This window comes from Schistocerca cancellata, unplaced genomic scaffold, assembly GCF_023864275.1.
Source record: "Schistocerca cancellata isolate TAMUIC-IGC-003103 unplaced genomic scaffold, iqSchCanc2.1 HiC_scaffold_1147, whole genome shotgun sequence".
Taxonomy (NCBI): domain Eukaryota; kingdom Metazoa; phylum Arthropoda; class Insecta; order Orthoptera; family Acrididae; genus Schistocerca; species Schistocerca cancellata.
In genome coordinates this window covers 8,656,066-8,679,082 of record NW_026047146.1, presented here as the reverse complement: position 1 = coordinate 8,679,082, position 23,017 = coordinate 8,656,066, and the positions used below count along the sequence as shown (strand labels likewise).

General features: G+C 42.2%; 1 protein-coding gene across 5 annotated transcripts in view; it reads left to right on the top strand.

Moving 5' to 3' along the window:
• LOC126159813 (zinc finger protein 737-like) overlaps positions 1-23,017 on the top strand; it is a 335,328-nt gene that overhangs the window by 191,798 nt on the left and 120,513 nt on the right. For 2 of the 5 annotated variants that reach the window (XM_049916623.1, XM_049916619.1), the window contains exon 1: positions 21,656-21,725. The exons of 1 other annotated variant lie outside the window; for it this stretch is intronic. The gene's annotated coding sequence lies outside the window, so the exon portion shown is untranslated. Of the gene's footprint in view, positions 1-21,655; positions 21,823-22,009; positions 22,206-23,017 lie in introns of those variants that run through there. 2 more of the 5 variants (XM_049916621.1, XM_049916622.1) reach the window with 2 other exon arrangements.

Genomic DNA, 23,017 nt, shown 5'->3' with positions numbered 1-23,017 from the left:
CTTAACTTCAGTGAAGTGTTCAGTCATGCATGCAGGTGCAGTATCCTTTATACTTCTGCATCCATTTTCAATAAGCTACCACAAGAATTCAAAAATCTTAGAACTAATCCACATGTTTTCAAATCGAAACTGAAGAGTTTCCTCATGGGTCACTCCTTCTACTGTGTCGAGGAGATCCTTCAAAAATTAAGCTGATTCTTGTTGCATTGTTGATTGCGTTTACTGAAAGTTATGGCACGACTTTTTTCAGATTCATAAAAATTTTATATTTATCTTTTATTACTTTTATATTGTAATTTCATGTACTGACATGTTCCATGACCTTGTTGATTTGCTCCTCAATTTGGTCCTATGGAACTTGACATGTAAATAAATAAAAATGAAAAAACTCTTAGGTAAAGCACAAGTAGCCATTCTAGGAAACTCACACTGCTACGAACCGAGTGTACACAGAGAGCAACGCAAACCACACCTCACAATGTTCCACATGAAGCTCTGGATTGTTGAGGTGGAAAGCGAGCCATGTGATTGCTCAGTACTAGCAGCAATTCAAAACATGCTAATAGTGATAGCGTAATATGCCAATAAATAAACTGCAATGCTCATTGCAAACAAGTAACAATCATGATGAAATCGAAAAGAAATGACAACATGGACAACACTACAGGTACGGTACCTTAACTTCACCACAGCAAACAAAACGCAAACAAAAGAAATAAATGGCAGGGCGAACTGTAAACTATCACCACAAACAGAATATACAATCATTATATCCATCCATAGGACAATACATGTACTAATACATCCTCTTTCAGCCAAACTGCACAATTATATGCTTGTATATTAATGCTTAATCTGTTGTATTCCATGTACCCCATACCCGAGATGCTTGTCCTGCAAAAGAACAAGACCTAGCCACGTGTATCCAGTAACCAGTTGCAAATCCTGGCATGTCTTCCAATGTTCCTGTCTGTACCTGAGGGTCATGGCATCATCTGATGTCTACCAGCAAGAACCATCGTTCTGGCAACCCATTGGAACATATATCATTGCAACTACAAACCATTCTATTGGATGTTGTAAAAATGTGATAATTCTTAATCGTAGTCAGTTTTATAAAGAGTTACGATTTTGATTTGTGAGAAAGAACGTTTATGAGAAACTCACATAATGTGACCTTAAAATGAAAAAGCTGTATGATGAGAGACTCTTACACGAAAGAACAGTTTAAAAACTGAACGCTCTGTGTAATAATCCTGCTTGGCGTGAAAGTTTTATGGACTTCAGAATGTAACATGAAAAAACGCCTATGAATTTCTGTAATATTTGTACTGTCATGTAACATGTTAAATAAAATGTAAATGTAAATGTACTCAAATTATCACCCTTTTTCACAAATGAAAGAAGTGGTATCCATGTAACATGTAAGACTGTACTATGAAAACAGTAAATGAAACGACACTAGTTAAATATTGATCTCCAACAGTCAAAGCAGCATCATCTCAACATTTATGGGGCATTTTACAACGCCCCCAACTTTTACATGAAATTTACCCAAAGTAATGTAACTATGCCAGATACCTCTAGAAGATACATCGATATTCATACAAAGATCATAACGTCTAAGTAGTATAAACAGTCATCAAACAAGGGTGATGTTATCTTTTTTCCCACTGCTCTTTTGTTCTTTCCGCTTTGCCATTGTGTCTCTCTCGGATAGCTTGATTCTGTAACGTAGTTAATTCAGTGGATTCGAAGAATTGGTTGTAGGAGATCTTTCTTAGATTGGTGCTTAATTATCTGAACTGTTATTAGAAATCAGAATACCAAGTGCATGCGTTTGAATATCTCTCATTTCATGTAGAGGATCTTTTGTTTTCAATAATATACTGTGTGAAATAGTGTAAATTGACTTTTATTTCCTGAAAATATACTGTTAAAGTTTAGTCGTATTTCATTTTTACCTCTTTCCACCGTTTATAGATTCACAATTTTGTGTGTTTCTTCAAATATGGAAGCTTTTCTTTCGGTTATGAAATTTCATGCGCCGTAGTCTTTTGTTTGTGAAATACAATAGAACCTTCAATCATTTTAATATCACACAGTCTGATAATCAGTTTAATACTAATTTCTGCAAGGACGCATATTTCAATTCACAGTCAGTAATGAATTTTACCAAAAGATTTCCTCTCCAAGCCAAAGCCGTGGCCGTTGCTACTTTCAGAAGACATTGCATTAACCTTTGTAAAAGTTCCGAATTAATTTAGTCATTTAATGAAAGAGGCGCCAGTCTCTATTAACGTTGCCGCCATTGCTTTTCATTTTAACATAAAAATAGTTCACAATCTGGAATTGTCTTTCATATTGTGTATATAATTGTTACAATTTCATGTTTGTAGTTATAAGTATTTTCTGTTCCATGTATAAAACACATAACTAATGTCTGCATTGAGACACATCAGGAGAGTGAACCAGGAAAAGGAATAATGAAAGCAATAACACTATAAGAAGTCGTAACTGTAAGGTATAGAAAAACAGTGATTATCATACAAGAAATACGACAGTGTACTGCTGACAGCACAGTGTCTCCCATCGCCTTTCTCTCTCACACACTCTCTCTGTTTTTCCTCCTTATTTTTGTAATATTCAGTGGAGTAAGATGACGAACTATACAAACTACACGAATGTAACTTGGTAGAGAACACAACACCATTTTACAACATCTCTTTCTCCCGATACATCGGAAACAAATAGTTTCTGCGTATCAACATCAACAATGTGGTGATCTCATTAAATATATATGTATTTTTTCCACTGGAGCAGGCGACAAGTGACAGAAGTCGCTCCCATGGACCTGTGTACACTACTTATCTCCTTGTTGTTGCTCCCTGCAAGTTACAGTGGGAATCAAGTCAGCATGCATAACTGTTTCCCATCAGCTGCAGCACTACACGAGTCTGCTGACACATTCTGTGATGCATCGGCGTGAGACATTAAAATGTTTCCAGACTTCGAGTTTTCACTATATCCTTCACACGCTGCACTCGTAGAGCCACACATAGCTACAAAACGACTATGTAGTTCGATTACTTTCATGCTCATTCCATCGGAATTGGATGCATGTAAATCATCAGAAAGAGGGAAATTCGTAAGATTTTTTTTAGAAGGTTGGTGTATATTACATGTATAAAATCAAACCACACCTGGTCAGCAATGTGAGCATATGCAAATAGAAGAAATGTGCAGAAAAAGACCTGAAAACGGTAAAAAGTACGAAAATTGAGGGAAAATACATATAAACTCAGGGGAGATACGACAAAATACGGGAAAATTGGGGGAGAATGAGAGAGTACTTACTTGTCTGTTTACTGCTGGCAAGTTCTTGTTCATGGGAACGAGTGTGTGACAGCAAAAGAGATATGAGAAAAAATCGAAATGGAAGCATTGTGACCCAGGGAAACAGTGATGATCGACTATAACAAGACAGTTCGAATAGAATGTTTAATGCGGATGACATAGAAATGTAGTGTAACAAATTTATATATGTCAGATCACAAGCCCAGGTATGACCATGAACTTATCTGTAACCACCTATCTTACATATTTTTTCTAAAATCTTGGCATGTGACTACGAAAATCTTTTACATCCTTCTCAGGCAATGAGTATTGTACTACCAAGTTTGGGGCTGCATTATGTAACTACTGAATGGATTGCATGTTTGACCCTGTACAATACTGCCTAAGTGTTTTAAACTCTAACGAGCATCATTTACAATGTGCTTATCTGTGTTCTCTACCAGTAATAACAATGTGATCCTGGTACCTTACACAACAGTTGCTGCATGGTGTTTTTCGATGACATTATACAGTATGTCTACTGAAGTGGTAGGAGTACCTGAAAGTTGGCTGCCGTCATCGATGATTTTCTAGACTGTTGTTGGGGTGTGAGTTAGAATGCTACCTGCAATCGTTAACAGCAAACCTCTCCATACCACAGCCAACAGAGAACTTCCAACGCATGTGTCACGAATCATGTCCACCAAAAAGATGGAAAACCTATTTCAGCATCCTCTTTTACATGAACGAAGGTGCTGGTCAAATTTGAACATGAATAAAGTCGCTGTTTCATTGCTACTTTGATTCTAAGTCACTGACAGGTCCTTTTTTTAGGTACTGCAGAGCCTGTGTATACATTTGCCTGGCAGGTGTGTGTGTGTGTGTGTGTGTGTGTGTGTGTGTGTGTGTGTGTGTGTGTGTTTGACTGTCTGAATCTTTGTCAGGAAGAGAGAGTGTTCTGTACATGGAGTTAGTGCAGCATGTCCACCAAACCGATGGAAATCCTATTTTGGACCCCTCCATCAGATGAATGAAGATGCATATGAAGTACATCATTTTAATGTCACATTTTGGACATGAATCGAGTCATGAGTTTCATAACTTCTTTGATTCTAAGTCACTGACATAGCATTATGAGATACTGCTAATCCTGTGTGTGCATTTGCATGACAGTTGTCCTGTTCACAGAGGTAAAGCATATTGGTCCATAATTTCACATGTCACATACCGTTGCTATGTATTTGTTTAATTCCTCATAAGATGCATTTTCCATTGCTGGCGATCATTTTATAGGACTGATGCCAGCATAGCATAATTTCTGAACTGTAATCGGTTGTGAACAGTGGACGCTATGCACTTTGGAAGGCTATATTGCGCATGTACCACAAAAATCTATGTTTTTCTTTGTTATATAAGGAAGTAGTTTTATCATCTTAAAGTCGGTCAACGTAGAATGTGGAATAGAAAACTGGCAGGGTGGATGTATGTCTGATGTTGGACATGTATGTCCTGCAGTAGAGCATTGAGAGCATTGCATTCTGCACGACTAATATTTCAGAAAATCACATGGATTTAACTTTATAGTGTGTTTAAGTGCACAACTGTATAGCCTTACGAGTGTATGTGTTTATGTTCTACAATAATTTTTATCTTGCCAATATCTTCTTAGTACTGACTCCAGACACTAGAACAATAGGCCAGAATTTATATCACAGCTGATTTATGTAAAATTTTTCAAACTCCATTCGCCTGGAGCTCCATCATTCATAAGCCACACATTTCTTGTTAACCATCTGTTACATCAACATAGCACCCTCATATCTACTATACACTAATAAGGAGTGCTCACCTCCTCGACATGCACACATCCAGAGAGATCCTGTGGACTTGGATGGGAGCTGAGAGTAAGGTTGATGTGGAACACTCTTCGTTGAGCAGCAGTCACATACTCAGCTCGAGCTCACTCTGTTCCTTCATGAGATGTTGAATGTAGTGGGTGTAGTACCCTCCTACATGTGGCCAGTTGCAAATTAAATCGGCAACTGTGTTGCAGAAAGGGTTGGTCAAAGACAATGCAGGGAGCTCTTTCAGTCTCGAGTTTGTCCTACAAGTGCGAGAATACTTTGTGAATCCCATCCACATAGAGTTATATGGCAAATCTTCATTAAATCTCACCGAATTTATGAAGTGTTTTGCCTAAGGAAGGTAGTTTTCGCACCTTCTCTCTGCTGATTGCTATTTCCTACATTAAGAAACAGTATTTGTGTCATGTGTTGTAGGCAGCGTAATAGGGTTCATGATATATCCATTTGTATATGGGCCTTGCAGATTAATGATGGGTTTGGTTTTGCAGTGATACAGAAATTGAGAACCATGCTGCAATGTCATTGGCTGATAACACTGCGACAGTGACATTATGAGATATTCTGTTGACTTGACAACTCGTCGAAGGTAGTGGTTTGGACCTTGTGCAACTCGATAAAATGTGTTGAAATTAAGGAAAACGTGGTACACTTGCGAAATTGATGGAGAATACGTAATCACTGTAGAAGATGACATTAAATGTAGAGGTTATCACCTTTGGACAGCTGTTTGGAAACATTGTGCCACGCCACAAACTCTTCCAATTTCCATATATTGTAGTATATTCAACATTTTTGTCATTAAGAAACACCACCTCTGTCTCTTATTCCAACCATTCCATATATTGTGGTAGCAGCATAATTTACATCATGCGTCGTCTATTCTTTTGTGTGAGAGCCAATGGATCAAAACGTGTTAGAGTTGGATCGAACCTCACATGGACCCCAAAGTTATGGTAGAAAAACAACATGTGTGGCTGTGTATATAGCTTTAGTCATAAACTGCTTCAGTGTCTTAGAACAAAAACAGTGTATCAAATTGCATATGAAACAACAACACAAGAACACTCTCCTTATGGTTGATAGTCTGTGGGCTGTGGTCTTCCTCCAGTACACGCTACAAAACTTTACTCAGATCCATGGAAATGACTTCGATCACTGGCCACCTGGTCCAGTGGGCCAAACATTTATATGGTCGATGTCAACAAGGATATGGTATTTGTTTCTGATATTACAGGAGAGAGATACAGTAAAATGTTACTCAGTTCTCTACCAGGTGGCGATCATGAAATTGTTGTGGTTTGTAGTTTTGCTCCAGTGGATCTTACAAATATAATGAGGACAGAGAATGGGAGAGAGAGAGAGAGAGAGAGAGAGTGTGAGATACACTGTGCCATCAACAAAGATTCAGACACCATTACACTGTCGTATTTCTGGTGTGGTAATCATAAGAATACCATAAAGGAATTACGACATGTACAAGGGGATATGCGTAGACAGCTGAATTTCTTTGTGTGGTCCATGCATACTGTGCTTGGTTGTGAATTTCCTCCTGTACATTAGTGCGCAATTTTTTTCGATGTGATAGCTCACTGTCTAGTGCGAGACTAGACAGCCTTCTAACAAAGTGAATAGAGCTCGATGAGATTGTCAGATAAACAGCAGGTGTCTGCAACTTGGCGGAGGACACTTCTTACTCTCGAAATCAGGTGTATCCAAATCCTGTTATCGAAGATGAGTGGATTCGTGAGGATATCACAGGTAACCGATAATCTGACGAAACACATTACAACCTTTCACATACATCTCGAGACGTGACTGCAATGAGAGAATTAGGGGCTAATATGAACATTTCTACAGAGAGACAATCAGCAGCAGATAAATTGGAGACGACATTCTTCCTTAACGTTTTGTGTGCCTGTAAATGGATGAACTAACATCTTAATATGTACATTAAATTTACATATACATCTAAATTCATACATCACAAGCCATTGTATGGTGAGTGGCTAAGGATACTACGTACCGTTACTGCTCATTTCTTTACCTATTCCATTCACAAACAGAGAGAGAGAGAGAAAAACATGGTGTACGTACACATCTCTGTATGAGCGCTAATTTTTCTTATCTTATCTTTGTGGTCCAAGCGGAATGTATGTTGGCAGCAGTAGAATTCTTCTGCAGTCACCTTCAGGTCATGATTCTCGATAATTTTTCTTGACAAGAACATCACATTCCCACTGTGGATTCCCATTTCGAAAACACATCTCAGAACGTTTTCGTTTGCAGAAGAGGTGAGGGGAGCATATTGTTGAGCATTGTGGTATTTACCCCAGTGGCATTTCAGCTCCCACTCCTTCTGAGAAAGGTAGGACAACTTTTGCAGGTGTGGAATCAGCTGCCTGACACAGTGAGTAGTGGGTTGTAAGACCGGAGCAGTAGACCCAATACGAGGGCAGGAGTCCAAGACCCAGTGGTAGGAGTGACAGCTGTTCACATGAAACCCAATGGAAGGTTGATGATTGGGGTGGAGGCGATGTGGGAGTGGTGAGGGGAGTGAAACATCTCCCTGCACCCATACACCGACAGGTCTCAGCAGGAATGGTTTGGGAGTGGCATACCATAATTCTAAGTGACTTACTTCCACCTGCATGACAAGGCAACCGAGAGCAGCTTAGAGTTATAGTTGGATATCTTCAACTATTTCAAGACAGTTAGCACCCATTTTGGTACCAGAGGAAGTAACTACCTAGCCTGTGGGGAGCCTCCGGAGACCCCACAGGAGCATCTGTAATGGTTACCTAACGAGTGTAATCTGACTGCAGGAAAAAAAAATTACTCACTGTGCAAAGGGACTGTCATGATCAATTTTATTAATTAGTCAATCAATTTTTCTTTGTGGTGAAATTTGTTAACGGAATTTCAATCCCCCAACTACACAGGGAGAGAAGATCATATTAAATTTAGCTACAGTACCGAATTTATAAAGTGATATGTAGAATTAACTTGATATTTATGACTGCTCTACGCTGATACTTTGAGAGACTTGGTAGGTGATGTGGCATTTGGTCACTTTAAGAGAGTTCAAATATGACAAGACATTCTGTGACAGAGATAGATAATGCTTTCAGCACCCCATCATAAACCAAAAATGAGCTTAATAGTCTAGTCCTGTAAATCAGGACGTGGCAGATATTAATCTGATAATAACATGTTTTTCTACCTGATGAGAGCATACTTAGGAGAAATACAGTCTGTGCCACAAGACTTTCATAACATATCCAGTTTGTGGAATGATGGTGATTTGAACTGTTGTCTGTGGTCCATTGTAATGTATACCAGGCAGTCAAAACAAGTGAGTCATGTATAAAGAAAAGTCTTGGCTGGTTCAACAACAGAAATGTAGATAATTGCAGACATATCAGCTCAACAGGTGTATCTCTCAGTTGCCTTGAGACCTTACCAGAGCCCTTCTGCTGGAGTAAGTAGGCACATAGATTCCATGTGTACATAGGAAAAACGCACCCTGGGATCAGAAAAATGACCTATTGGCCACTGTACATAGTGATAGCTTTTGCTGCCTGAAGTGAAACACATGAACTAGCGCATGATCAACAGCATTTCCTAGTACACGGCCAAATGTAGCGGTCCTTGACAAGTTTAACTGTGGTATTAGATCCACAGTGAGTGTTTGATGAACACTTGCTTGCAAAAAACAGCAGTAGGTATGATAAGGTGTGGGAGGTAGTTGAGATGTACTGCACAACAATGAAATTTTTGACTCCCTTAAAATACAATTCTTTTGAGCTGAATTCCCATGTCTTGCAAAAAACAACAGTAGGTATGATAAGGTGTGGGAGGTAGTTGAGATGTACTGCACAACAATGAAGTTTTTGACTCCCTTAAAATACAATTCTTTTGAGCTGAATTCCCATGTCTCCACTCACATAAGCTCCTCTGTCTGCATGTTGACTGCTTATTCTGACACATATTTTCCCAATCAATGGTATAGAAAATTCCATTGACCTCGAAAGATAGTTGGTCATCATGTTTTCAGTCCCTTAAACATGTCTCCCATCTGTGGAAAATGGACTGATAATTCTAACTGCCAAAGCCACATCAGAGAAAGGTTTCTTTAGGGCTTGTAAAAACCAAAGTGGTGGGCTTGTTGTCTGCATAAAGTGCATACAGTAAACAATGATAACCCATAAACAGTGTCACTCGAAAGGGCAAAAACGGCTTACCTGTTACCAAGAGACCAGCTATCAACTTAGCACCAATCTCATTTGTCAAAAAAAGCGACGAGCTATTTCATCGAACCACAGATGGCAGCAACACCAATGTGCATACTCTACTGAGGACACCCTTCATGCTACACTGTCCATGACAACTGTTTGCAAAAGCATAGGTCATCAAGTTGCACACAAATTTCCATACTTTTTGAAGATCTGATCTGCTACAGAAGGCGGGTGGAGGGGAAGGGGGCACTTGTGGGACTAGATGTGTCTCAACGTTGATATCCAGTATTTTTTGGGCATGTTGCATCTCTGTCGTGTGTGCAGCAAACTATCAGCTCTTGTTGGTATATGTTAATGATGGATGCATATCTGCAGGATGTGAATAAATTTTGGTTTTTGTTTAGAATTTTTATATGTGATGTTCATTATGGTTAAAATATCTATGTACCAACTTGACAGAAAATCCTAGGAAGTTCAGGTCTTACGTTAAATCCGTAAGTGGCTCGAAACAACATATCCAGACACTCTGGGCTGATGATGGCATTGAAACTGAGGATGACATGCTTAAAGCTGAAATACTGAACACCTTTTTCCAAAGTTGTTTCACAGAGAAAGACCGCAGTGCAGTTCCTTCTCTAAATTCTCGCACAAACGAAAAAATGGCTGTCATCGAAATAAGTGTCCAAGGAATATAAAAGCAGCTGGAATCACTCAACAGAGGAAAGTCCACTGGATCTGACAGGATACCAATTCGATTCTACTCACTGTACGCGAAAGACCTTGCCTCCCTTCTAACAGCCGTGTACCGCAAGTCTCTAGAGGAATAGAAGGTTCCAAATGATTGGAAAAGAGCACAGGTAGTCCCAGTCTTCAAGAAGGGTCGTCAAGCAGATGCGCAAAACTATAGACCTATATCTCTGACGTCGATCTGTTGTAGAATTTTAGAACATGTTTTTTGCTCGCGTATCATTTCGTTTCTGGAAACCCATAATCTATTCTGTAGGAATCAACATGGATTCCGGAAACAGCGATCGTGTGAGACCAAACTCGCTTTGTTTGTTCATGAGACCAGAAAATATTAGATACAGGCTCCCAGGTAGATGCTATTTTCCTTGACTTCCGGAAGGCGTTCGATACAGTTCCACACTGTCGCCTGATAAACAAATTAAGAGCCTAATAATATCAGACCAGCTGTGTGGCTGGATTGAAGAGTTTTTAGCAAACAGAACACAGCATGTTGTTCTCAATGGAGAGACGTCTACAGACGTTAAAGTAACCTATGGCGTGCCACAGGGGAGTGTTCCCCCTGCGGGTCCGGGGATTAGAATAGGCCCGAGGTATTCCTGCCTGTCGTAAGAGGCGACTAAAAGGAGTCCATCCCCCTCACGGGAGTAGTTAGCGCCTGCGTCCGGAGACGGACGGTTTCACGACCTATAATCGTGGTCTTTTTGGTTTTTCACTTCTCGTTTCTTCCTTCCTTTTGTTGGTTCCTTTCTTTGCTCTTCTCCACCTCACTGTCTTCCTTACTCTTTCCCTTGACTTCTCCTTGCCTTCTCATTGCCTTTTTCTCCTTGCCTTCTCATTGCCTTTTTCTCCTTGCCTTCTCATTGCCTTCTTCTCCTTGCTTCCTCATTGCCTTCTTCTCCTTGCCTTCTCTGGTCTCCGCCTCGGCGTTTGAGACAGTCTGTCCTCTTTCTCCCTCTCTCTCTTCTTTTTCCTCTTCTTCCTTCCTCCCTGTGCGTGTCTGAAGGCCGACCCACGCGTTCGCACGCGTAGCCGGTGACGGGGTAACGCGTAAGTCCCCGCCCTGGGTAGACATGTAAGGCACGCGCGTACCCCCTGGTAAAGGCCAGGCCCGGGGAGGGGTGATTGCCTGAGCTGATACCTTCTGACCATGCCGATTGGTCCCTCCGTCTGTTTCTCGGGAGGTGTGACCTGAGGTGTAAACATTCACCTAAGGCGGGAGTGCCCTCTGAGAGGGTCCCCACAAGGAAGGAGCGCGCCATCGGAGACGCTGGCAATCATGGGGGATTCCTCCGCAATGGATTCTACTCCATCGCTTTCGACTTCGACCCAAAAACGGAAACGTGACCAGCCAACAGTGACAAAAGTACTACCGCCTGCCCCACAGTTCCTCGTAGTTTCTCGATCTGAGGACGGAAAGGATTTTTCCTCTGTCAACCCTTTCGTTATTCAGAAGGGCGTAGATGCCATAGCCGGATCTGTCAAATCTAGTACCAGGTTGCGTAACGGTACCTTATTACTAGAAACTGAGAATGCCTTTCAGGCACAAAAACTGCTTCGGGCCACACTCTTGTACGCGTTCCCTGTCCGGGTGGAGGCCCACCGAACTTTGAATTCGTCTCGTGGTGTAGTCTATAGTAGCTCCCTCGACGGATTGACTGACGAGGAGCTTCAATCTTTCCTCGCTGAGCAGGGTGTGACGGCTGTCCATAGGGTCATGAAAAAGGTCAACAATAACCTTGTACCGACCCGGACACTTTTCTTGACCTTCGATAGTGTTAAGCTGCCATCGCGCATCAAGGCGGGCTACGAGGTTATTTCTGTTCGCCCCTATGTCCCGACACCTACGCGCTGCTACCAGTGTCAGCGTTTCAATCACACTCGACAGTCTTGCTCCAATGCGGCTAAATGTGTCACTTGTGGCAGGGATGCCCATGAGGGTGACTGTCCACCTCCGTCTCCTCGTTGTGTGAACTGTCAGGGTGACCATGCCGCATCCTCCCGCGACTGTCCTGTCTATAAGGAAGAACGCTGTATCCAAGAAATTCGGGTCAAAGAGAAAGTGTCCACCTCGGCTGCTCGCAAGCTATTGGCTAGTAGGAAGCCCACGCTGCTCCCAGCGGGGAAATACAGCACTGTCCTCGCCTCTCCTCGGACTACCTGGGAGGTAGCAACCCAGACATGCGATCTGACCTTCAGCACCACGGTCGTCCGTTCGGCCAGTGCTAAGATCGCGCGGTCGACGTCTCCTCTTCCTCCCATCACCCCACAGACACCAGCCACTTCCTCAGCTTCTGCTAAGTCGAAGACCTCGAAGTCAGATGCACGGGCCTTCAAGAAGGAACCATCCCGTGCAGACTTCCTCCGTCCCTCGACCTCCCAGCCTTCGACCGGTACTTCCACCAAACGTCCTTCTAAAAAGGCGCATAGGAAGCACAGTTCTCCTTCTCCGCCACGGCGCCTTTCTTCTCCTGCGCCACCCAGCGGTTGCCGCCCCAGGCCGTCATCCGTTTCGCCTGGCCGCACCGCCGGTAGCCGAACATCTGGCCGTTCACCGGCGGAGGAAGCTCCCCCTCCCGGCCATCCTCCCGAGATGGCCGATGACCCTATAGACCCCATGGACGATGACTGTCCGCCTACTGATAGCGGCGGCAGTGCTCGCTCGAAGCCAGGCCCTAAGCGGCCTTCGAGGTGACCCCTTCTCTCATCTTCCTTTTCTTACGATGGCACTTATTAACTGGAATATTCGCAGCATTCGCTCCAACCGAGAGGACTTGAAGTTGCTGCTCCGCTTGCATCGTCCGCTCGTCGTAGCCCTCCAGGAAACGAAGCTACGCACATGCGATCAAATTGCCTTGGCACACTACACCTCTGTGCGTTTTGACCTACCCCCTGTGGTAGGTATCCCAGCTCATGGAGGGGTTATGTTGCTGGTCCGGGATGATATTTACTACGATCCCATCACGTTGCACACCGGCCTGCAGGCAGTTGCCATCCGCATTACTCTCCCCACCTTTACGTTTTCCTTTTGTACCGTTTACACTCCATCGTCATCTGCCGTTACCAGGGCAGACATGATGCAACTTATTGCTCAGCTACCTGCACCATTTTTGTTAACTGGAGACTTCAATGCCCACCATCCCCTTTGGGGCTCTCCAGCATCCTGCCCGAGGGGCTCCTTGTTAGCAGACCTTTTCAACCAGCTCAATCTTGTCTGCCTCAATACTGGCGCCCCTACTTTTCTTTCGGACACATCTCATACCTATTCCCATTTAGACCTCTCTATCTGTACTCCCCAACTTGCACGCCGGTTTGAGTGGTATGCACTTGCTGATACATATTCGAGCGACCACTTCCCGTGTGTTATCCATCTCCTGCAGCATACCCCCTCTCTGTGCTTCTCTAATTGGACAATCCCCAAGGCAGACTGGGGGCTCTTCTCTTCCAGGGCGACCTTTCAGGATCAAACCTTCACAAGCTGCGATCGTCAGGTCGCACACCTCACGGAAGTCATTCTCGCTGCTGCTGAATATTCCATCCCTCACCCTACTTCTTCTCCACGTCGCGTACCGGTCCCCTGGTGGACCGCAGCATGTAGAGACGCTTTACGTGCTCGTCGACGTGCTTTACGCACCTTTAAACGCCACCCTACAGTGGCGAATTGTATTAATTATAAACGATTACGTGCTCAGTGTCGTCGTATTATTAAAGAAAGCAAGAAAGCCAGCTGGGCTGCTTTCACAAGCACCTTCAACAGTTTTACTCCTTCTTCTGTTGTCTGGGGTAGCCTGCGCCGGCTATCTGGCACTAAGGTCCACTCCCCAGTTTCTGGCTTGAAGGTCGCGAATGAAGTCCTTGTGGCCCCTGAGGCTGTCTCCAATGCCTTCGGCCGCTTTTTCGCCGAGGTTTCGAGCTCCGCTCATTACCACCCTGCCTTCCTCCCCCGCAAACAGGCAGAGGAGGCTAGGCCACCTGACTTCCGCTCCTCGAATTGTGAAAGTTATAATGCACCATTCACCATGCGGGAACTCGGAACCGCACTTGGCCGATCACGGTCCTCCGCTCCAGGGCCTGATTCTATTCATATTCAGATGTTGAAGAACCTTTCTCCTGCGGGTAAAGGTTTTCTTCTTCGTACATACAATCGCATCTGGAATGAGGGACATGTTCCCGCATGCTGGCGCGAGTCTATTGTTGTCCCGATTCCTAAGCCGGGGAAGGACAAGCACTTGCCTTCCAGTTATCGACCTATCTCGCTTACCAGCTGTGTCTGTAAAGTGATGGAACGAATGGTTAACTCTCGATTGGTTTGGCTGCTCGAGTCTCGACGCCTACTTACCAATGTACAATGTGGATTTCGAAGGCGCCGCTCTGCTGTTGACCATCTGGTTACCTTGTCGACCTTCATTATGAATAACTTCTTGCGGAAGCGCCCGACCGCGGCTGTGTTCTTTGATTTGGAGAAGGCTTACGACACCTGTTGGAGGGCGGGCATTCTCCGCACCATGCATACATGGGGCTTTCGCGGTCGCCTCCCTCTTTTTATTTGTTCCTTTTTATTGGATCGACAGTTCAGGGTACGTGTGGGTTCTGTCCTGTCCGATACCTTTCGCCAGGAGAATGGGGTGCCACAGGGCTCAGTTTTGAGCGTCGCTCTCTTCGCCATCGCGATCAATCCAATAATGGATTGCCTCCCAGCTGATGTATCAGGCTCCCTTTTCGTGGACGATTTTACCATCTATTGCAGCGCGCAGTGTACACGTGTCCTGGAGCGCTGTCTTCAGCGTTCTCTTGACCGTCTTTACTCCTGGAGTGTCGCCAATGGCTTCCGTTTTTCTGCCGAGAAGACGGTCTGTATTAACTTCTGGCGCTACAAAGAGTTTCTCCCACTGTCCTTACGACTCGGTCCCGTTGCTCTCCCAATCGTGGAGACAACCAAATTTTTAGGCCTTACCTTTGACAGGAAACTTAGCTGGTCTCCACATGTGTCATATTTGGCCGCCCGTTGTACCCGTTCTTTAAATGTCCTCCGTGTTCTCAGTGGTATGTCGTGGGGAGCGGATCGAACCGTCCTACTTCGTCTATATCGGTCGATCGTCCGCTCCAAGCTGGATTATGGGAGCTTCGTATACTCCTCTGCACGGCCATCCATCTTACGCCGCCTCAACTCCATACAACATCGGGGTTTACGACTTGCGATCGGAGCATTTTATACCAGTCCCATAGAGAGTCTTCATGCTGACGCTGGCGAATTGCCACTCACCTACCGGCGCGATATACTGCTTTGTCGGTATGCCTGTCGGCTACTGTCAATGCCCGACCATCCATCTTATCGTTCCTTTTTTGACGACTCTCTTGACCTTCAATACGGGTTGTATGTCTCTGCCTTGCTACCCCCTGGAGTTCGCTTTCGTCGCCTCCTTCAACACCTTAATTTTTCACTCCCTGCAACCTTTCGAGTGGGCGAGAGCCGCACGCCACCTTGGCTCCAGGCTCAGGTCCGCGTTCACCTCGACCTCAGCTCGCTCCCAAAAGAGGTCACCCCCGGTTCGGTCTACCACTCCCGTTTTTTGGAACTTCGTTCGAAGTTCATCAACATGACTTTCATTTATACAGATGGCTCTAAGACAAATGACGGGGTCGGGTGTTCCTTTATTGTCGGGGCACAAAGTTTCCAATACCGGCTCCATGGCCATTGTTCGGTCTTCACAGCTGAGCTCTTTGCCCTCTACCAGGCTGTTCTTTACATCTGCCGCCACCGACATTCTGCTTATGTCATATGCTCAGATTCCCTGAGCGCCATCCAGAGCCTCAGTGATCCGTACCCGGTTCACCCTTTCGTACACCGGATCCAACGCTCTCTCCAGCAGCTGGTGGACGTCGGTACGCCGGTTAGCTTTATGTGGGTTCCTGGCCATGTCGGTATCCCTGGGAACGAAGCTGCAGATGCCGCGGCCAAGGCTGCGGTCCTCCAGCCTCGGACAGCTTCTTGTTGTGTCCCTTCGTCCGATTTTAGCAGGGTCATTTGTCGGCGCGTCGTGTCGCTGTGGCATGCCGATTGGGCTGCACTTACCGACAACAAGCTTCGGGCCTTAAAACCTCTTCCCGTGGCTTGGACGTCCTCCTCACGCCCTTCTCGGCGGGAGGAGGTCGTTTTAGCAAGGTTAAGAATTGGACACTGCCGGTTCAGCCATCGCCATCTGCTGACGGCTGCGCCGGCGCCGTTCTGCCCATGTGGGCACTTGCTGACGGTTAGGCACATTTTAATGTCCTGTCCAGATCTTACCACACTGCGCCTCGATCTTAACCTGCCTAATACTTTCGATGCCATTTTAGCGGATGACCCACGAGCAGCTGCTCGTGTTCTTTGTTTTATCAATTTGACAAACCTCGCTAAGGACATTTGATGATGTTTTTTAATGCTCTGCCTGTCCGTCTGTCTTTTATTGTGTTTTCCCTTTTAGTTGTTGTTGTCAACTTGTGCCTCGCGGTGCATTTTTAGAGTAGTCAGGGCGCTAATGACCATTGAAGTTGTGCGCCCTAAAACCACAAAAAAAAAAAAAAAAAAAAACAGGGGAGTGTTATGGGACCATTGCTTTTCACAATATATATGAATGACCTAGTAGATAGTGTCGGAAGTTCCATGCGGCTTTTTGCGGATGATGCTGTAGTATACAGAGAAGTTGCAGCATTAGAAAACTGTAGCGAAATGCAATAAGATCTGGAGCGGATAGGCACTTGGTACAGTGAGTGGCAACAAACCCTTAACATAGACAAATGTAATGTATTGCGAATACATAGAAAGAAGGATCCTTTATTGTAGATTATATGATAGTGGAACAAACACTGGTAGCAGTTACTTCTGTAAAATATCTGGGAGTATGCGTGCGGAACGATTTGAAGTGGAATGATCATAAAAATTAATTGTTGGTAAGATGGGTACCAGGTTAAGATTAATTGGGAGAGTCCTTAGAAAATGTAGTCCATCTACAAAGGAGGTGGCTTACAAAACATTCTTTCGACCTATATTTGAGTATTGCTCATCAGTGTGGGATCCGTACCAGATCGGGTTGACGGAGGAGATAGAGAAGATCCAAAGAAGAGTGGCGCGTTTCGTCACAGGGTTATTTGGTAAGCCTGATAGCGTTACGGAGGTGTTTAGCAAACTCAAGTGGCAGACTCTGCAAGAGAGGCGCTCAGCATCGCGGTGTAGCTTGCTGCCCATGTTTCAAGAGGGTGCGTTTCTGGATGAGGTATCGAATATATTGTTTCCCCCTACTTATACCTCGTGAAGAGATCACGAATGTAAAATTAGAGAGATTCGAGCGCGCATGGAGGCTTTCTGGCAGTCGTTCTTCCCGCGAACCATATGCGACTGCAACAGGAAAGGGAGGTAATGACAGTGGCACGTAAAGTGCCCTCCGCCACACACCGTTGGGTGGCTTGCGGAGTATAAATGTAGACGTAGATGTTGAAGTATGAATACTGACTTGTGGTAACAATAAGTAAATTACATGTAATAACAGTCGAGTGTGTTTAATCATTTGTTACCATTACCTAACATGCACCTGATGTGTAACAGGTGATTAAGATTAATATTTCATAACAGAATTTGGCTAGAATACACATACAGGGTTGGTGGCACTTGCATTGTGTGCTGATAGAAATTTATTGATGCTGGTCTCAGGTAATTGGATGGCAGTATATGGAAGCCAATAAGAATCACTTAACATAATTATTTCTTTCAGTAAGTGAAATGAATTGATTATATTATTTTTAATATGGAGAGCATAAAATAACTTTTATGTGTCTGGTTATTATGAATTTTAGGGTAGGTTACTGATTTCTGTAGTTGTTTGATAAATGGAAAAAAGTAGATGTAGTGACACAATGACTTGTAGTGAAGCCTGAGTCCTAGGTTAGGGCTGGAGTTTGACCACTTTATTGTGAGTTGGCGAAGCCAACAAATGTGAATGGAAGAAAATGTAGGTGTGCTGACAGACTAATCTGCAGTGTACTAGTAGCGTAAGACCTTGAAATGTTGGAAAGTGACAGTTCAGTTGCGAGCTACAAAGCCAATGAAGTTCAAGATGGAAGTATGGCTGAAATAAAAAACTGATGTGTACTGCAACCTGAGATATATGTTGAACATTGCAGTAATCTACTTGTTTGTCCTGTTTCCGATTTGGCCAAAGACTGTGACTGAGTGATTAAATTCTAACCTAACAGAATAAAATACCAGCTAACTTTCCTTAGAGGGCATAGAAAATTCCGAATGAGTTTCTAGATTTGCAGTCGACAGCTGCCTTTGTAAGTGCACTTTCATCCAATGTTTACATTCATATGTATATGTCCGTTTGTTGTCATACAACAAAAAAAGACATATGCCATCTAAACAGTGAATTTTGTTACATTGTGTCCTGTATCAGCAGGTAAGTTTTGTCAATAAATTAGTAGACACTACAATCATCATCGATTTGGTGCATAATTGGCACATAGATCTCTCAAAAAAAGAAACTTCATGTTATATGTAAAATATATTGAAACTAGAATGTGGAACTTTGTGGTATGTATTTTGCACTGAGCTTGGACATGAATACTTTTTTAAACACTACGAAAGGAGGAAACGTATAGCCTTGTCAAGAAAAAGATATTAGGTAAGCCAGTTTAGATGAACCTGATGTTGCAACTTTCTATTATTGGGTTTTGATACTAATTAATTAATGAATAGACACTGTTTTAACATGTTCTATGAGCTATCATTTTGCAAGTATGAAATTTAAACAAATTTAGTGGTAAAATTCAGTTTAACTTTGTTAAATGAATCGGATTCTATATTTCAGCAATAACTTCCCTTACCAAGGAGTGACAATAATTTTAGAGAACATTGAGTATAGACACACAGATATTTACATTACTGCACAACTACTAGAATTTTAAGATTTCTTAATTCCAGCATAATAAATTCATTTTCGTTTTTTGGTCACAATTGTTACAATTAAATAGCAACAGAAAATTTATTAGTGCTCCCAGATATTTAAAGCTGAATTTGAAATGACGTCAGATCCCATCAGAATGAAAAAATGTTCTTATAAACACAAACGCCGGTTTACTGCGAAATATCCTATGCATAGCATTTGCAACTTCCGAAAATTCTCAAAACTGCATTTTGTTTCAAGCTGATATGCATTTAAATTCTGGGTGAAAGATTTTTTGAATGAGGATAACATTGCTAAAATGGAATCAAGCTTGCTTTACTTGAAATTCTTTAAAATTTGATACATGCTTCCAGAGAAAATGTTAAGCTGGGAAATCATACCTTAACACACATTAGACTATATGGAGGTTATGGACTCTATTTTGTTCATAATATATTTTTTAACTAAGTATTTTTGTAATATTTTTCTATTGACATTTTCTAATATTTCTGGCTGCTTTGATTGAGGTTATTTTTACTAGTCTTGGCATTGTATCTTTAGCTGCCATACAGTTATTCATAGTATTTCAACCAATCTTTACAACTGCTAAAAAATATCGTCACATTGCTACGATAACTAGGTTACTCGATCTTCTCCACCTTTGAGTCGTCACTATTACTTTTCCCTGCGCTACAGCTAGGTATCTCTCAGGATTTACTATTGGATCACAATACTCACTTCAACAAATATGCAAATATAATATCAGTGAGCATTTCTCTGCTACAAATAGCTGTCTTGAATTGCCTACGTGTTCCTTAATAAGAACTGCGAATGATAGGATAACAGTAATGCCAGAGGCAGCTATCTTGAACTACACAACTGTAATACCTAAGCTTCATACAGGGAAATATTTATGTGGTATGTGTGTGATGGTAACACTGTATATATTGGCAACAACCTTTGGTGAGTATTTTTGCCCATTCTTTATGGTTTTGTCCGTTTATGCCATAAAGAGTAAAAAAATCAGAGGCATTTATTTGGTTTCAGAGCTCTCTTCTAGACCTAATTTGTTAGTTATGAGTTCCAGAGGAAAAATATGATTGAATTTGTTCTATAGAATTTGTAGTCTCTTGCTTGTAGGTACAACAATATTCTTCTGAAATACTGTAGTTTTTGAATCAAATTTCAACGTTTTATTTCTCTTCCCTGTTTCCTTCATTTTCTATGGACACAGAGTGGAAACATTTTTTTTAAATTTTTGTCAAGCTGAAGAGTAAGGAAAGTTTGAAATATAGAGCACACAATACACTAGAATATGTTTCTGTTCTTCTGTAAGTAGCTTTGATTCTTCATGTTTGCTGAATGGGAAACCACCTATATCAGTCACTTTCCTTATATTTTCCTCACCAGTGACAACAATCATGCCTCATATTCGCCATCGGATGTCTCTCCTTCTATTCTGGAATATCAACTGACATCTGGTGATGAATCAGATGAAGAGGCACAAAAATGAGCAAATTTTAATTTGAAGCAATTAAAGCTGACTGTTGGTAACAAAGTTCAGAGCTATTGTAGACAGCCAATAAAGGTGACATTACTGATGTGCACAAACACTGGAATAAAACCTAGAATTCATTGGTTTAAAATTCATGTTATTTCCTCACAGTGAAGTGGAATTTATCTCATTGCATTTGGCAGTCAATACAGAATTTTAAAAAAAGTTGATAAAAGTGGATGGGCCTGTTGACAGGAATACTATGATGAATATGCGAGAAGAAGGGGGTGGCAAACCTTTTATTGTTCATGAAACAACCCGTGAGAAAATTATCAAATGACAGTATCATGTGATTTGCTATGCTGCTGTTACGAAAGAAGATGTGAACAGGAAACCAGCTATATAGCTTAGACCGAGTGAGGTGATGCAGTGGTTAACACACTGGACCCGCAATTGGGAGAACTATGTTTCAAACCAGTATCTGACCATAGAGTTTTAGGTTTTCCGTGACTTGCCTAAATCGCTCCAAGCAGAAGATGGGATGTTTCATTTGAAACGGCACAGCCGATTTCCTTCCCCATCCTTAACACAATCCGAGCATGTGCATTGTCTCTAATGTCCTTGGTGTCGATGGAACGTTAAATCTAATCTTCCTTTCTTCTTCGGATGGGAATGTCATAAAAGAACTTCTATTTGGTATGCGATTTAAAGAAAACATTGACGAAGAGTTAAGGGCTCATAACTCAAACAAGAAAAATCAACTAGATCTCATTGTCAAGCACCTTGTACATGCCCGTCGTGACTGTAACAAAGGAAAACTTTTCAGATCAGTGCTTCCCACACGGTACAGTGAAGATTTAAGATTCCCAGAAATTTTCAAACGCATTTCTTCAATAACAGCTATTTTAAGTTACCTAGTTGCTGAACTAAAATAGCGATAAGGAATTACCAAAGGGGTACAGTAGGTATTCTATGGAATTTAATTTTGCATTTCATCTTCCCAGTTTTTCCATACTGCTTATCTCATAGACCACGGCAAAGTGGTTTGTCTTCCTGCAAGATCTTTGGTTTAGCTGGTGCGGTCAGTTGCAACTTCGTGCTTTGGCGGAAAAATGTGTGTGACATTCTCAGGGTAATTTATGAGCGTTTATGTACCGTAAACAAGAATAAGCGAAGAAAATTGTTTCGGGAAGTAGTTTAACACGGTGCTTCATTCTATCACAATAACAGTTGCGTCTGAGTCTAATAGTTCGCGATATGTTGTGATGTTGCTGTGATAGCTATGTTTGAGGCTGCTGCTATTTTTATTATTTTTTTTATGGGTACATAAGAAGGAGATTTTGTTCTGTATTTAATAGTGATCACATCACCTATGGTGTACTCGGTGATGGTGTGTGAATGTTGTAATTTTTTCAGGTTATCTTCATAGCAGCCAAATACTTGAGTTATTTGTCCTTGTTGTTTTTGGTGTGTCCAGTAAAATCGCTACCTTTATCTTGGTAAAAGAAACGGCTGAGATTGTGACGTGTTGTCAGGAGCAGTTTGTCTATGCAGTGATCTCCACCATCATCTGACCAGAAAAGGCGGACAGTGAAGTTCAACCATTCGTAATGTTAGTGCGGTTATGTTGACTTACTTACCTGTAATAATGATTGTGATGATAATTTACTGTGATGTAGACATTTAGCGCCTCCAGATTTTAGGGCTGACGTAAGCATTTTTCAAGTGCCCACAGTTACATCATTTCATGGTTCGAGTATGTTCGCTTGAAAGGAAATGCTGTAGTTCTGTTGCATTTTGTTAGTTTTCATTGTGCTTTGATCACTCGTGTCGTTAGTATTCGTCAAATCATGTGTAAATACGGTTTGTTGTAGCATGTGGGTTCTGTATAAGAGTACTGTACGTTATTTACGAACTGGCGAAATACAAGGTACAAATTAACTGTAACTCGTCTAACATAAAGCATTACATGTCATCAGAACTTAATAGATCATTCATCTTAGTTGCAGTTAGTAGGAAGTCGTTTCAGTAAATCAGTTTTGTAAGAAAAAACTAACCAATGTCCAATCTTGATGGTAATCAAGAATGAGAACTTCCACATTGGAGTGTGCAATCTGCGTTACATGTATCTGGTTTTCTTTAAAAGCTGGTAAAAATTCTAAAATGATTATGCTTACTGTAGAGTCGACGGAAGCGTCCGATCCCACGCGTCGGCTTTGACCCGTGACGTAAAGGTGTTGTCGTGTGTGACGTCGTGACGGCGCGGAGTTTGGTTTGAGTGTGGCTGTCTCCAGTTCTGTTTTATCTTATTTTATTTACTTTTCTGATCTGTTTGTTCTATCTCGTGAGATTTTTTAAAATTTAAAAACGCTTATTACTTATTTTAATTATCTGTTTCCTCCAATTTCTGTTTTAGTTTATTAT